The 17,560-nt window shown below is 45.2% G+C and overlaps 1 protein-coding gene across 9 annotated transcripts in view; it reads right to left on the bottom strand.

Moving 5' to 3' along the window:
• Positions 1 to 17,560, bottom strand: part of MGAT5 (alpha-1,6-mannosylglycoprotein 6-beta-N-acetylglucosaminyltransferase) — a 330,723-nt gene that overhangs the window by 245,039 nt on the left and 68,124 nt on the right. The window contains exon 1 of one of the 9 annotated variants that reach the window (XM_072960892.1): positions 3,257 to 3,272. The exons of the other annotated variants lie outside the window; for them this stretch is intronic. The gene's annotated coding sequence lies outside the window, so the exon portion shown is untranslated. Of the gene's footprint in view, positions 1 to 3,256; positions 3,273 to 17,560 lie in introns of those variants that run through there. 9 annotated transcript variants of the gene reach the window in all.

Raw genomic sequence — 17,560 nt, 5'->3', positions numbered from 1 at the left:
CCCTGTTTTGACCCCAATTCCTTAGGCACTTCATATAGAAGTAGTGTAAGCTCTTCTTGAGATTTTACCCCAAGTGGGATAAAGATGAAGGCTTTGGGGTTGGTATATGCATATCTGTGTTGCTTCTTTTGCAAATACTAGTGTACGTCACTTTGCTTCCAGGAAGCATAGGCTTGACCACTCCCTGGCTGACTTCTACTTGAAATGTTCCTAAATAGTTAACCTGCCATCCTGTTAGCTGCTGAAGCTAGCAGAAGTCTGGCTGATGACTCTATCTCCCCAGGGCACCGAGGCCCAGGGGAGTCAGCATGGTCTAAATCCAGGTATTTTTCTGAGTGCAGTACATTTACACTCTGGTACACATAACGTCCAAACATTCTAATAGTTAAGTAATAATTTTAACGTGCACAAGCATGCAAAATTTGTCTGTTTGGCTACGTTGTCGTTGGATGAGACCACATTAAAGCAAATGATAAATGTATGATATATAAGTAATAATAAATTCTTTTTAAAATAAGAATACATTTGAAGAAAAATATGTTAAGTAACTAGTACAGGTGGTAACATGACTATGGTAAAAACTGAAATTTGAAAAATACTGGTCTGCTTGGAAAGAAAAAGTTCTGCCAAGATTCAGAAAGCTCCAGTTCTAAGGGCTGACTTGCGGTGTCCTTGGGGATCTTCCAGCTCCTTTCCCCAGACAGCCCTCACTCAAATGACAGCAACAAAGCTGACAAGGTTAGGACAGGGTGACAAATGTGAAATCTTTTACAAATAGAACACAAGGGCTCTTTGCCTTCAAATAAGGTGTGGCCACTGGCCAGCTGAGTCTCATAAACCTTCACTGAGTTCTGACACACGAACAAACAGGGCAATGGAATAAAAGCTGAAACCTCCGTAAATCCTCCCTGAGCTGTGCAAAGTCATTCTGCCAAGCCTGCAGGCACTGACCTCCCGAGGTCTGCTTAGCGGCAGAGAAGGGACAGCGGATGACAGAGCACCAACCATACGTATCATGGAGGCTGGCGTCTGATCTCAATGACAACTGGGCACAAGACTCCCAGGAAGGCAGGACGTTCCGAGGTCACTCGTTACCAGGCTCTCAGAATCACTTTGGTGTCTTTCAGGAGCAAATGGCCAGTATCTCTGGTAAGCAACTTTTTTTTTTTTTTAAACCTGTTTGGTATCATCATAGTGTTTTCCATGTGCCTTGAGAAACCAAGTTTGATCTGGAGGCTAAAACATGAAAGTCCAGCTGGCTCAGGTAGGCAGAGGAGGCGGCTAACCCGGGATGGGCAAGTTAGTTTCCCAGAGACCTATTTCTTCACCGTATACACTACTCTTAAATAATTGCCCCCTGTCCAAAACACACCTGTCCTAATCCCCAGAACCTGTGAATGTGTTGCCTTACACGGCAAAGGGGAATTAAAGTAGCACACAGAGGGTGGGGGGTGGAAGAATTTGGGGAAGGGGATTAACAGGTACAAACTACCAGTTATAAAATAAGTGTCACGGGACATAATGTACAGAACAGGGAATATAGTCAATAATGATAACTTTGGATGGTGTGTCATCCATAAAAATATCAAATCACTACGTTGTGCCCCTGAAACTAATACTATTTTATAAGTCAACTATACTTCAATTAAAAAAAAAATGAAGTTGCACCTGGAATTAAGGTTGCTAATCAGATGAGTTTAAGATTAGACTAGACTATGCTGGTGGGTCCAATTTACTCACCAAGGTCCTAACACGTGGATGAGGGAAGTACAGAGTGAAACGTCAAAGTCTAAAAAGTGTCAAGACAGACTGGCTTTGAAGACAGAAGGGGGCCACCAGATAAGAACTGCAGGCAGGCCCTGGAAGAGGCAAGTTAACATCGTCCCCTAGAAAAGAACGCAGCCCTGCTGGCAGTGAGTTTGGCCCAGTGAGACCCTGTACTAGTCTCCTATTGCTGCTGTAACAAAGTTCCACAAACTTAGGGGCTTAAAACAACAGAGATTTATTCTTTCCTAGTCTAGAGTCCAGAAGTCCTCAATCAGTTTCACTGGGTGGAAATCGAGGTGGCAGCAGGGCTGTGCTTCTCCCAGAAGCCTTAGGAGACAATCCGCTCCTCGCTCTTCCAGCTTCTGGGGGCTGCGTGCAGTCCTTGGCTTGTGGTTCCATGAGGCCAGTCTCTGCCCCCAGGATCACACTGCCTTCTCGGGGCCATCTTCCCCTGCCCCTCTGTGATAAGGATATGTATGATGGCATTTAGGGCCCATCTTGATAGCCCAGGGTAGCCCCTCCACCTCAAGATGCTTCATGTACATCTGTTAAGTCTCTTTTTCCATCTAAGGTAACATCTACAGGGCCTAGGAGTCAGAGCCCGAAATCTGTATTTCAGGGCATTCTTCAGTCTACCACAGACCCACTTGAGACGTCTAACCTCCAGAACCATGAGATAAATGTGTGCTGTTTTAAGCTGCTAAGTGTGATACTTTGTTATAGCAGCAATAGGAAACTCATACACCTGCTGTCTCCCAAATGTGGGCTACAGGTCTGGAGATGGCCTGGGTGAGAGCAAGGAGCTAGCCCATCCCTACTAGTCACAGCAGCATCCTGGGGTCCTCTGTATCTACAGATGACCTCCCCTTCCCCCATTAGATGTGAAAGAATGCCAAGATTCCACAGTTGGTGGTCCTTAGAAGCTTCAGACATCACCCTTCCTCTCTTTCCTCTCACCTATCACCAGTTTCTTAAATAAACTTTACGGTAATTCATACAGCAAAGCTTAGAGGGAAAACGGAATTGACATTCATTTCAGGGAATTCCTCTTAATAACAAGGAGTACACTCCATCCACAAATGTCAAAGGGTTTTGCTCAGAAAGCCAATAATCCCTACCCCAAATACAAGCCAATGTAAGACCCTGAAGGACCATATTCCTCAATCAGGAACACCCTCTTCAGACAGCTTTTCTGTCATTCCAGGGGTAGAACGTGGCACTCTCAAGAACCCATCAATCACCGTTCTTCCTCCGGGCATGTGATGATGCTGGTTTTCTGTCATCTCTGTAGGGCTTTCTATTTATGAACTGTGCCTTTTCACTGATCTGCCTTCGGGACACCACAGCAATTCCTGGGCAGACCCCTCTCCCAGGACTCACCGTGCTGGGACACCCCCAGTTTCTGTCCACGCTCTCCTGTCTTCTCTGCCTTAGTGAGTGTACCCTGCCCCACGATCTCCCTTTCATCTCCCCACCCCTGACTCCTCACGTGAGCGAGCTCCACCTCGCTGTGTCCATGTGCCCACTCAGCAGCTCCACTTGAATGTTTAGGAAATCTCCCAACTGAGTCAGCCCCAGAGCTGGTTATCTATTGGATATATAAAGCAGTGTGTCTCTGTTAATCCCCAACTCCTACTTTATCCCTCCCAGCCCTTTCCCCTTCAGTAACCATAATTTGTTTCCTATGTTCAAGAGGCTGTTTCTGGTTTGTACTGTATATAAAATAAACAAACAAGGACCTAGTGTATAGCACAGGGAACTATAAATAAGCTGTAATGGAAAAATATCTGAAAGAACATATATGTATGTGTATGTATATGTATAACTGAACTGCTTTGCTGTACACCTGAAATTAACAATTTAAATCAACTACACTTCAATAAAAAATAAATTTCAAAAACAGAGCTGCTGATTTCACAGCAGAAGCACCCATCAGCTCAGTCAAGGGCACCACCATCTACCCGACGCTGAACAAAACTAATCACCTTCACCTTCATGCTCTCCTCACTGCCTCCAGGTCCTCATATTTAATTCATCAGCAATTCTGCCAGCCTTGCCTCCAATATTTTCCCTAACTCTATTTTTCACTATCTCCACTGCTTCAACCCCAATGCAAGCTCCCCTCACCTCCCAAGCAAACTCTGGCCATCCACCGCCAGCTTGTCCCCCTCCCTGACTCCCTCTTGCCTCCAACCAGCCTTCATCCTCCACAAGGCAGCTGGTCATCTTTCTCAATGCGAAATCAAACTCCCTTGCCACTGACAAACTATCTCAGGGCTACCAGCTACACAACAGCTCCATACTTGACTGTGATCTGGCCACTGCCTAGCCCTCAACCTCTCTCCCTGTCTCTTCTGATTGACTGGCATGAACCCACGTTGGTCTCTGACCTCTCCTGGGACATGCCAGGCTTATCCCATCTCAGAGCCTTAGAACCCGCTGCTCCTCACCTGTCGATGTACACATGACTGTCCTTTTCCCTCCCAGGGACCTCACCTCAAACGATTAAAACCTGAGAACAGCAAAAGCAACCCTTCAGTCACATGCCTTCCTCCTGCCCCACTCTGCCTTCTTCGGAAAACTTCGGAATACCTGGAAAGGTCTTCGCTGTTTGTTGATGCATGTGTGATGCCTTCCGGTAGAGCACACGCTTGGAGAAGGCAGGACCCTTTACCAAGGTCTCCCTGGCACCTGGCATGTATTGGGAGTTCAATAAATACATGGTCATGAGCTGCTGAGGATTTTACAATCCAAGGGCAGTATCCAATCACCCTAAAACGTATTATCTTAGTCTCTGGTTTTGCGGAATAACGATTTCCCGGGTTCCTGCACCTCACTCCCATCCCCTCTGCTGGCTTCTCTGATCTCTGTGACCCATTCTCTCCTTTCTACCAGCTAGCTGGCTTCCTACCCTTCCATCTTACATTGTTTCTGCTGCTTCAGAGAGCTCAGGGCATCGTGCTGCTTGCTAACAACAAAGTTTTCTTTTGAGTCTCTCCATTCCACCTCCTGAGAGATCACCTCCTGGCCTGGGACGAAGCGGATGCTGTAGGGAACAAGAGCACGCGGGCAGAAGTGCGAATACCCAGCACCGAGAGGAAGGAACCCTCCCAGCAGCAGTAGGACCACGTGCATCTCCTCTGGAGGATGAGTACACGACCACAGGGTCCTCCCACAGGCTGGGAGGGGTGTCAAACCCAGCAGATGGTTGGAATCACGAGGACATATGAAATGAGGGTGGGCCTGAATCAAAATGAAGATTAGGAGGGAAATGAATCTCCATGTAAACAACATGATTCATTAAGAAAAATAAGCAGTGAAAGGACACTTCTGATCTCTTCTTCAATGCCCGTGCACAGGCTGGCTCTTAAATGGAATGCTTCCTCTTGGCCTGTGTACAGCAACCCTGCTCTGTGCCAGGTGGTAAACAGGCTAGATGGTTTTGCTCAAATCTCATCTAATGCCTACAGCACAGCTGCAGAGGAACTACCACCTCCCTCTGCATGAAGAAAAGGGTGTCCAGAAAGGTGCAAGGCCGGCTTATCCACGAGTCACAGCATGCACAGTGGTGAGGGTCCTTGAAACTTTCAGGGGCCACAAAAATATTTATTTTTTAAATCAGAAGTGAAAAAATGAACATAATCCACCTGGGATGCAGTCATAAAATATAATTTTCAATAATCTTCAATTCTTTTGTTTTTAATTTGAAGTATAGTCAGTTTACAATATGTTAATTCCTGGTATATAGCACAGTGATTCAGTTAGACACACATATATATTCCTTTTCACATGTTTTCATTATCGGTTATTACAAGATACTGAATACAGTTCCCTGGACTATACAGTAGGACCTTGTTGTTTATCTATTTTATATACAGTAGTGTGCATCTGCAAATCCTTTTTTAATGGAGGAAGGGGTCTATTAAACCCAACATGCCTTGGGCCCTTGAGAGTCCCAAGGAGGCTCTGAAGTGGTGGAGAGACTTTGCTACGGTCACCAGAGTTGAGCTAAGGCCAGATCAGTCCCCACTCTCTTCCAGAGCACCACTTGGACTCCTTATACTTTCATGCCTCATAGGACCCTGGGCATCTCTTTAGGTATAGAATATTTCCATCACCTGAACCTTTGAAAATGCACTTTTTTTTAATGTAAGAATCATAGAGCTAGAAAAGGACCTCCCAGGACTAACCAAAAATCTGATCACTCCTCCTGTGACTGATCCTTAGCTTGGAAGACCAACTGTTCTTAACATTAAAATAAGTGGGCTCTGTGTGTTCCCTTCCACTCGGAGGGACGCTCCTTCAGAGAGCGCTCATGGTGAATAAGGACTGAGTTCAAATAAGTCATCTAAAAGCTTGTCCCAAAACCAATCTTTGGAATGATCTGGTAGGCTCACTAAAAATGCAGATTCCAGGGCCCCTCTCAGACCTGCAGAACCACCAGGGGTAGAGCCCAGAAATCATTATAAACAAGCAGCCCAGGGAATTCTGACCAGCTGTGGAGAGTAAGGCCCACTGGTCAGGAACACAGATGGGGATAATTTTTGCAGTTTCAACATATTCTAAATTTTTCCAGAATGCAACTCTCGTATACAACGAACCAAGACTAGACTTTGTTTTGTTCTGAACTTCACCACCAGCTACTAAGCATTAAAACAAACAAACAAACAAAAAATCATATCACTGATGACATAGCCACGTCTGGAATGTGAGTCACCAAATCAACGCAGTATTCCATTTATTGGCAATTCTACCAATACACACAGGAATCTGATGACATCATTTTGTCTTCTTAGTATAGTTGGGCCCAAGCATTTAGATAATGAAATACCTATTTGATTTTGCATTACTGTCATTTTCTCCTTTACATTAGTTAGGAAGTTGCATTGATTTTCTGTTTCAATCATGTGTGCTGGTAGGTTATATTGTCTATGACTTGCATTCAGCATGGCAAAGAGAACAGGACAAAATCATTGTCATGAAAGGAGACAAGGGGTGTTATAGGATGAAGTTTGACTTAAAAAAGATCCCGGCTAAAACAGACTCTTTTGAGATGTTGTCATTGCGAATCTCACCAGTAGGGGAGGCCCCTAAAAACATTCCCCACTCACTCACTCATCCGCGAATAAAAAAAAGAAAAAACCATGAACTGGGCCACGGGGGCTGGCAGCTGGAGCAGATACGTACCACAGCACTCCTCACCGGGTACTGAGACCTGGGCCAGACACAAAGTAGAGAAGTTATATGAGGAACAGGAAACAGAAAATTCTGGCCAGTGGTTGCTGCAGCAGGAGGCCAGGGGATGGCGGAAAGGAGGACAGAGAGATAACAGAGTTCTCCGCAGGTGTGGGTCCTTGGGCTGGGTGGCTTCAAAGCAATTCCGTAATAATGACAACAACGATTCAACAATAATAATACTATGAAACTAATTGCATGTACTCATTAGTATCAATCAACTATCGTATCATAGAAAGGAAAATAATTAATGTAGCAACCATACCAAACCCTGGCAGCTTGTATCAGACAACAAACTTCAGATGCGCACAGAGCAGTGTAAGCCCGAGTGTGCATCAGCAGCGTCTGAGGAGACGGGGAGTTGCTGCTCTCATGTTAATAAAAAGAAAAAGGAAATGAAGCAGGCACTTGGCAGGGCGGGGTGCGGCCCCCTGAGCAGTGTGTCAGGCAGTTAAAGATGCTGGCACCGGGCGGCCGGTGGCCGCCGCGGCCGACCGCTCTGTCTTCTCATTAGCATTGGGCAGCTGTTACCTCACTTGACAAGAACACCCGCCCGGGGGAGCTGACAAGCACAGGTCACCCTGAAGGCAAGGGGAGAAAAGGAGCTGAAGACAAATCATCGAAATTGGTTCACGTGCCTGGAGCTGTCACAGGTTGACCGGATGCGGCAGAAGATGGTGACTTCTTTTCCAAGGAGCCTCCAGAGGCTTCGGGGGGCATCCGACTGACTGCTCTTCCCCCCTGCCTCCCCCCATCATCGCATCTTTTTCTCCCATCTGCTGGTTTTCAAATATAGAAGAATATGAAAAAGAAAGAGGCTTTCCAAACAGAGGGGACAGAGAACAAGCACTGGCTTATTACGGCCAAAGCCTAGGAGAGGCCTGCGCTAGCCCACCCCACTCCGCCATCTCCGGAAGAAGACACCCCGCCCTTTAGTGCCCCCAAAAGACACTTGGAGCTCCCACCGCCCCCTGGGCCTATCTCTGCATTTTCACTTAAGACTTTCTGGTTCTCAGGTCAACCTGCCTCAACTAGGTCAGGGAGGGCAAGGCCACATCCTCTTCATTTTCCAGAAACAGCACCAGGACGAAGATCAGGCACAAAGCAGGTCTTTAATGAAGGTAGCTAAGCCAAAAAACAACAGATAAGCTCCCCAAACGGAAGAATAAACCCACTTTTTTTTCACTTGTGTTCGAAATCCAAAGTAGCTTATAGAAAACCCAGGCACTGATGTGACTTAAAGTCTGTGACTGTGCATTTTATTATGCTATATAACACATGACCTTCAAGTCTGTAAGACTAGGAGCCCTGGTGACCATTTACAAGAAGAGCCGAGGAAGAGATAGAAAACTCTAGGCACAGCCCCAAGTGGGGAAGGAAAAGGGGAAGGAGGTTGCAGAAAAGGCAGCCTTAGCTCTCGGGATGTGGGTCATGATGATGTGCTCCAGGCATATTTCAATTTCCTTCCTCTCCCTACAGCAGCAAGAGTCAAGAAGGAGCATTAGTTAATATCAACACGGGGACAGACGGGCAGGTAAGGGTGGCCTGAACTTTCCTTCCCGCAGCACCTCCACGAGTCGAGATAATCACCAAGGACAGCTTCTGCTGCAGCGGATAAAGCCCTGGGTTGTGTGGGATGAGTCGACTAAGGCTGTCGGGATGGCATGTCATGTCACTTCCAGGAAGGAAATCAAACGTATAACACTGTCCACACACAAGTAAGAAACCCAGGATACTGGCCCTGGTGGAAATGTGAGGCCGTCTGCACAGGCATCCTCAGGAGGACCGTCCTCTTTCATTCCAACGATTCCCTTTACACTGCAGGCAGATTGGAGACTCCTTACCTTGGCTGTGTGCAGACGGTCTCGACCTGGCCTTCTGCCACCTCACCCGCCTTCTTTCATCCCACTCCTCACTCCCCGCACCCATCCTTGGTGATGAGACCAGGGCCCAGTGCATAGTAAGAGCTCATCTATTCCTCGAATGAATGAATAAATGGAGAAAGGCTAACAGCCAATGGAGATGACATTGAGAAACACTTGACCTGCACCGAATTGGGTTTATCTGGTTACATTTAGGGAGTGAAGCACAAAGAGTGGCTAAATAGAGAAGAGAGAGAGATCAGTGGTACCACCAACTGGTAACGACTGCCATGGTCCAGGAAACAGAGCTGCGCCCCTTGAAGGCAGCATCACTGCAGACACAAGAGGAATTTCCAGAAGAACTCACAAAGGAAGACAGTGTCAGGGGACCTCCAGACAGCCCTGTCTGAAGCATTCAGGCTGAAAGCTACATTCTCTTGGCAGAAAATCAGTTGAAACCCTTCAAGCATGACTACTGGTGTCCTTACCAAGGTCAGCCACCCACATATTTCTGGAACACTCCCACAAAGTTGTGACTTTCTCAGCCTTTATTGGCGGGGGCAGGAGAGTCAGCTAAAACAGTCATCATTTTCCAAATAAAAAGCTTACTGCTATCTGCAGAGGCCAATGTAATCAAGTCTTAGTTTCAGAGAAGTTGATCTCAAAATACAAATCCTCTGGTATTCCAGAAGCATACTTCTAGTCAACAGCTTTAATTATGCGTAAAGTGTTACGTTTGCTGGACTACGGAAGCTTCTTGCAGGCAAGAACCATGGTCAGTTCAGCCATCTGCCCCACTTTCACACACACAGCATCCAGCTGGTACCCAAGCAATCACCTGCTTCCCTCAAACCAAAAGGACTAAGGAGCAAAAGTGGACCAGCCATTAGGCAGAGCCATTTCCCAAGCAAAGGATGTTGGGGTCACCCTCCCAAAGCTGAAAGTGCAAATAGCAAGGGAGGAGAAGAAAAGAAGAAAGAGCAAGGGATTCCAGGTACACCTGAAGAAGAACATCCTGCATGACAAAGGGAACAAACCCACAGAATAAATATCAGAATGATCAAACCATTGGAGAAAATTACAGAATACAGACATTAAAGAGCTGTCGGACCAGCATGCAGAACAGGGTAAAAATCATCCTGTTTTTCTAAACAGAGATTTAATCTTCCCTCCCCACAGAGTGAATGGAACAACGAGGAACAGGCTACTGTTCTGAGAAAAAGAAAACAAAGCAAGCTAACAAAATACAGCTGCAGGCAGCCCTGCCATGCCAGCTCCCATCAGAGAGCAGGCCGGCTGCCACAGGTGGCACAAAAGGGAAAGTGGCTTTCAAGCAACAGCTGGTCCCACGGCTTCCACCACCCTGCCCTGACGCCCTCCAGGACTCCAGCCCCATCCTGTGAGCTTTGGTCTTAGGGGATACACAGCTTCCGAGCTACCAGGAAACAGGAAAACATCCTGTCTTCCCGTGAGGAGCGGAGGATGGGAGGCATAGAGAAAGGACAGGAATTCGGTCCTCTAAGAATTTAGCCAGATGACATGGAAAAGATTTCCCTGCGAAACACTGACTTACTTTAACAACTCCAGAATGGAGTTTAATGTTTACTTGCAAATCTATCACCAATTTTGGAAGACAGGAAAGAATTTAATTTCTCTGAAATGGTCCACAAGCAACATTTCCTGGTGTGCTAATTTTTACCTTCTGTTAACCAACATGTTTGAAGACAACTTAATATGCCATGAGGATACATTTCAAGGGAACCTGGGAGTGGTACACAAATACCGTTTGTTCAGAAAATCAACTTCTGTCTCTTTGATACTTACTGAGCAAGCATCAGAAACAGCCCAGCGCTAAGCACTTAGAAGCAGAGCTGTAAGACAACCCCCTCAGTGGAAGGGGAAATGAGCCGCAGTTACCGAGAGCTATTAGTAGTAAGAGAAAGCTTACAAAGCAGTGATTCCCCAACCTGCCCCACCGTCAGTTCCACAAGGAGGAGGTGTTGCTTCAAAGTCCACACCTGGCACCTCACTCAGAACCGGCTAGAGTCTCCCATGGTGGATGCAGGAACCCGCACATTTATCCGGCACCTCCTCCAGGGGGTTCTGATCACGGGGCAGTTAGGGAGCAGCTGCTCTAAGAAGCATGGCAAGGGTGGTTTGACTAGGCTCACCGACACCAAGGGAACTCCAGGTGCATATGCTGCTTTGTACCAAAATGCCCCAGAGGTTGCATTAACTCAGCCACCTTGGAGGGAGTCCAGGTGGCCCAAGACAGCCCAGCCTCCCATCCAGCTGGACCCAAGAGCAAAAGGAGTCTTCTTCCAGAAAACTTCCTAGGCATTGCTGTCAGCTGCTTGGCAGCCCTGAGGAACGCTGGGTCAGAGTGCTAGAAATCTTCAGAGCCGGACAGACCTTGAGAGCGAGAGATGTGCGTGTCCACCAGGGCATTTGTATTGCCAGTGACGAGGGGCTCCCGGAGGGCAGCTACAGGCCCGCTCATAGGCTCGGTGAGGCAGAAGAGGCAGACAGAGATCTTAAAATCTGTCTCATGTTTCAGTGTGAAAGTGGGCTGTGGCTACCTTCTTGATTACTTGGGGTTTAAAGAAGCTTTTAGTTCTAGTTACCAACAGCTGCAGCTGCAGAGGACAAGGTCCGAGCAAGGCTGTGTTAGACCGCTACTGGTCCCCCCGAAACCTTCTCCACCCCTACCACAGAAGAAGAAATTGAGCACAGCACAAGCATCTCTGACAGTAGGTGGCCATGTGACCGAATTCTGCCCATGTGACCGGGTAAGAGTTGAAGAAACAAGTGTGACTTCTGGGTCCTCATCTCCCCTTGCCCTTCCTCTCACCCCTTCTTCTCCTTTATCTTGGGCCACAGAAAGGAGAGCAACACTGGAGATGGCAGAGCAACCCAGTGGAAGGAGCCCAGGCCCCGAGGCTTTAGCAGAGAAGGACCAAGCCAGCTGACTTTAATGCAAAAGAAAATGAAACTCTAGCTTGTTGAAGTCACTATCATTCGGAATTTCTGTTAAAGCAGGTGCACATGCATCATTATACAAGGGTTTCTTTCCTACATGGAATAAAAGAACTACTGATCAAGAAGTGACCCCTTCGCCCCTCCTTTTCCTCCTCAGCCTAACAATATGGTGCACATTAGCATCTCCAACTCCAAAGGAGAGCAAGTTACGTCAGGAGCCTCAAAAATCTCCCTTTAATCCCAAACATCAAACTTTAAGTGTGAGACCCACCTGAAAATACGAGCTTTCCTCTTTGGGCCAATCGATGCCTCTTCCGAAGTCAGTCATCTTCCAATAATTACCATGTAAACTATTCACAACTTCTGAAACAAGTCCAGCATCACTTCTCCAATGCTAATGCTGCTCCCTCTGCCTGGAAGGCCCGCCCTGACCTGGAAAATTCCTCATCATAGCCAAGTTCAAGTGTAAAAAATGTCCCAATTCCTAAAGGCTTAGAGTACTTTTTTTAAAAAAAAAAAAAGGAATGTCATATATTGTGGTACATATGCCTGTTAATCTCCGAGTCTGCTGGGCTCTTGATGCCAGAAACTGCTTATTCATCTTTGTAACCCTCATCACCAACCCCCTTCCACTGCATGCATCTCAGAGCCTGGCACAGCAAGAATGCAATGAATGGTGAACTAATGAATGAAACTCTTGAATAATGCATCTTGATTTTAAAATTACTGAAAATTCAAAAGCAGACCCTATGCGTTAAGGAGGTCTCCACGTAAATCAAACCACCACAAGAATCTGTCTTAAACTATTATACCTTAGTCCCTTACGATGGGAGACTCAGAGTTTAAAGGATAAAGGTGGACTTGAAGCTCCATGGCACTCAGGAGCATCACCTGTCATTAATTCAACTTGCACTTCAAAGAAAGACAACTTTGGACCTAATAGAAAAGCAATTGGCTAGTTCACTAAGTCATACTTTTTAAAAATGATCATTTTGCTTTGAAAACAGATCCTACATTGAATCAAAAGACATACACACATTAAACAATGTTTTCAAAAGTTCCCTTAGATACTATATAGATTTGTTTTTACCTAAAGATCTGCAGAAAAAAAAAAAGTACACACACACACACTCCATGCTAGTACTTGAACACCAGAAGCAACAGCCTCAAATCTCTCTTTTCAAAGATAAGGGAAACGATATTTTCACAAACAGCAAGGATAGGTTGTGGTCACCATCCCCAAGCACGAGGCAAATCTGGACCAATGCTACCCTCAGTGGAAATTCCCACTTCTGCCACTTGCTTATAGTTTGGCACAGGGACTAAACAAATGTCTAACAAGAGGTTCAAGAACAAAACGGGCAATGAGAAAATTCAACCACCAAAGAACAAACCATACACAGGGGTAGGAAACAGGAGCCTGTGGAGACCGGCCTCAAATGATAAGCTGGGGGAAGGTGACTTTTAATTCCATAAGCATCACCTAAACCTTTACCCTGGAGTTCCTCCCAAATAAAGCAAGTCTCTCTTATTCTGAAGCTCACAGCATTGAAAAGGTGGAGGGACCTCCAAGACCATTTGTTCTAGATGCCCAGATATATGAAGCGACTTGTTGGAGAACACAAGCCAGTTACGGGCAGAGCAAAGCTCCGAGTCCCCGGTCCTTGCAGATCTAACCGGGAGTCTTCTCCAGCACAGCACGTAGAATAAAGGCCACTCCTTAACACAATCTACACAAAGAAATGTCAGCTAAGGAGATCACCCGGCCCATTCAGAAGTTCTTCCCCAAACGCACACACATACACACCGGCATCAGATACAACAAAGGTTATAGACATTAAAAAGGCTCCAGGCAAACCTTCCAGTGGGATTCACTTCATGCAGTAGATATTTATTAGCAATTCAAAAATGAATGAGGCCAAAGGCAACCCATTCCAAAAGAGCTCATAGTTAGTGAAGGAAACAGAGGGGTCCCCACATGTAAATTATAAAACCACATGCTACATCCCATATTGGAGATAAACACAGGGTACTAGGGGACATTTCTGACTCCATGATTAAATGTTTACTTGAAACTTTCTTCCCTCTGTAATTTCTAGGGTAACTTCTAGAAAATTACTCTCTAACTTAAGTGGATAAAAATGTAAAAACTGTTAGAGGCAATGCCCAGACTAAAATCAAAAGACTATTTCAGAACCTCCGAAAAGATGAATCCTTCTCCAGAACAGGAAACTTTGCCCTGAAAACATTTTTCCAAGTCAAGTTTAAAAATGTCGAGGGTGTTAACATTTGTGAAGACTTAACAAGGATTCAATTCTAGTACAGTATCGTCTAATTTGGATTCAGGTCACCCTCTCGGGTGGGTGAGAAATGCAACATTGGTTTGGGACCTCAAAGGAATCCAAACTGTTGACAGGAATGTTCCAAAGGCTGTTTGTCCTGGAGGTCAGCAAACTTCATTATGCACGACCCCAATGCCGACTGTATTCTGGGGACATTTGAGGTCAGAGGCCGTGAAAAAAATAAGACACATGACCTTCACAGCCACTGCCACTAATAAAATACTGCTGGGTGGTAAGAGCCTGAGCAACTCACTGGGATCATAAAGAAAAGCCTTGTGGATATTGGCAAAATGGCTCCCAGCTTCAATTCTCTCTTAGCTTCCTGAAGTTATTGCACAAGGTCAGAGCAGGAATGAGCGACACGAATGGACCTGGAACACCGTCCCAGAAGTGGTATTACAGCCCCCAGCACGGTTTTTTTGGCATCCTTCACACTAATACCAACAGGCACTCTATTCCACATAAGGCAGAAGCAGAACTGGATTTGTTTTTCTTTTCCATTATAGTTTATTACAAGATATTGAATACAGTCCCCTGTGCTATACAGTATGCTTGTTTACCTATTTTATACACAGTAGTGTGTATCTGTTAATCATAACTCCTAGTTTATCCTTCTCCCTCCTTTCCCCTTTAGAAAACAAACAATGGTTACCATGCCTATGAGTCTGTTTCTGTTTTGTAAGTAAGTTCATTTGTGTCATATTTTAGATTCCACATATAAGTGAAATCATATATTATTTGTCTTTTTCTGTCTGACTTACTTCACTTAGTATGATAATCTCTAGGTCCATCCATGTTGCTGCAAATGGCATTATTTCATTCTTTTTTATGGCTGAGTAGTATTCCACTGTGTGTGTCTATGGATGTGTGTGTGTGTGTGTATATGTATGTATACCACATATATACCACAATTTCTTTATCCAGCCATCTGTCAATGGACATTTAGGTTGCTTCCATGTCTTGTCTATTGTAAATAGTGCTGCTATGAATACTGGGGTGCGTGTGTCTTTTCAACTTAGTTTTCTCCAGATACATGCCCAGGGGTCGGGTTGCTGGATCATACGGTAAGTCTATTTTTAGTTTTTTAAGGGACCTCCATACTGTTCTCTACAGTGGCTGCACCAGTTTACATTCCCACCAACAGCGTAGGAGAGTTCCCTTTTTCCACACCCTCTCCAGCATGTATTATTTGTAAACTATTTGATGATGGTGGTACCTCATTGTAGCTTTAATTTGCATTTCCCTAATAATTCACAATAGTAGAACTGTATTTTAAAGCTACCGTTACCCTACAGACAGCTATGAGAAGAAATGTGCTTTTCCCAGACATCGGCACAGCATATGTTGATTTAGGGAGACACATCTATACAACACTGGCAGTAAAACTAACTCAACTCATGAGAAATGATTCCAGAGGGACGTGTCACCTCCTTCTCCTTCCTCAAATCAAAAGAGGGAGAGAAAAAGAAACAAATGCAAATTGCCACTGGCAGAGTTTCGTGTTTAAGGTGCAGGGAACGATTCAAGAGCAACTCAAGGTTCCCAGCAATTGCCTATTCGTTAACCCGGTAGGAGGTGCAGCGCCATCTGGCACACACGTCCAGCGGAAGATGCATTGCTCAGGATCAATTCTGAGCAGCCAGCAAGTTTATTTTTACCCTTTTATGCACAAAACTACAAGGACATAAATGTCTGCGTTAGGCATGCCAGGAAGACTTCACAAGACTGGAAAATGAGATCCCAAAACGGGAAGCCAGCTTTCATCCGAGCGTGATTAAACAACACTCTCCCAGCTTGCAGGAATCCCAGCAAACCCCCCAGTGTCTCAGCTCAAAATTCCTTCAGAAAGCACGAGGACTCCGGGCATGGAAGGCAGGGGAGATTGCCCTGCATCCACTGATGCTAGAAGACTTGGAGGGGTTCACATCCAAGCCTGGACCCTGGGCAGAGGACTCTGGGGGCAGGTGCACCTCAGCTTGGGCACAAAGCCAGCCGCCAGGGGAAAAGTCAGCCCATCACTGGGTGCTGGGAACCCCTATCAGGATGGCCCCTCTGCACAGTTCTCCCTCTGTGGCTCTTAGAGCCTCATCTAACCAACCAGAATCTACCTTTTCCAAGTGAAATTACTATCTTTTCCTCTAATAGAAACATAACATTTGCCCGATATCAAAGATTTGCTCAAAGCCAAATAATTGATTTTTAAAATTTGTCGTCTTTCTGGTTATCATCCCACCACTCAGATATCTACTGCTAAGATTTTGGTATATTTCACACACACATCGTATGGATATACACATACATAGGTATCACAAAAATAGTACTAAATTTCTTTCTAACAGCCTGCTTATATATCTTAATGACACATTTTAAATGCTTTCTCATGACAAGAAATATCTTTTGGTCACAAGTTAAAAGCTAAATACCACTCCACTATTTTACCATGTTTTCCCTTAAATAATCCCACAGTATTAGGCATTTATTTTTCTCTGAATTTTTCTATGTTAGAAAATAACAAAAATAAACCACCTCTCACTCCCACCTTTGTCATTTCAGAGATTTCCTTAGAAGAAAGGAATGACCAAATAAGAGAATTTTTAAGCTTCTGATATAGTAATATCCCCACATTTTCTTTCAGAAAAGTTATACCAATTTATACTCCACTAGTGAGGTGAAAGAATGCTTGTATACCCTGCACGTTCACTGAAGTTTTTATGAACCGTATTTTACTGGCATTTGAAAAATGACTTGCCAGTCAGATAGGTGCATATGACTACTGCTAATAAAAACCACAACCATCGTACTTCCTATGTGCTGGCACTGTTCTGAGATTTACATTTGTTGAGGAGGGTTCTGTTCTTAATCCCATTGTATGGATGGGGAAAATGAGGCACAGGAAGGGGAGGTCATCTGCCCATCTGATAAGTGGAGGAGCTGGAGTTTGAACCCAGCTTAATTTGGTTGCAGAGTCCAGGCTCTTAACCACTACACCATACAACCACATGGAGAATGCTCTGGAAGAAGCAGAGAACGGATAAGATTCACATCTGGTGGGGAGCTCTCTGGAAATACATCCTGCCAGCTACTCCCTGACCTTTAATTTCATGTTCAATATTACCATTGGTGGGCTGTCCCATAAGTGATGAACAGAGCCATCGGTTCTAAGTCGAATCAGAAAGTGGACTATTAACTTCCCATTGGCTCACTCATCAAAAAGTGACCTGGGTTTATTACTTTGGCATGGAACTACTGGCCTGGTCACATTCATCACGTAAAAGAAAATGGTTTATTTGTTTCCTGTGTAAAGAAGGATTTGGGAATCCAGCAACTCCACTCCTGGAAATACTGAAAGTAAGACTGGAACAAATATTTACACAC

The sequence above is a fragment of the Vicugna pacos genome, chromosome 5 (assembly GCF_048564905.1).
Source record: "Vicugna pacos chromosome 5, VicPac4, whole genome shotgun sequence".
Classification (NCBI taxonomy): domain Eukaryota; kingdom Metazoa; phylum Chordata; class Mammalia; order Artiodactyla; family Camelidae; genus Vicugna; species Vicugna pacos.
The sequence above is the reverse complement of the archived record's forward strand: the minus strand, read 5'-3'. Positions and strand labels throughout refer to the sequence as shown.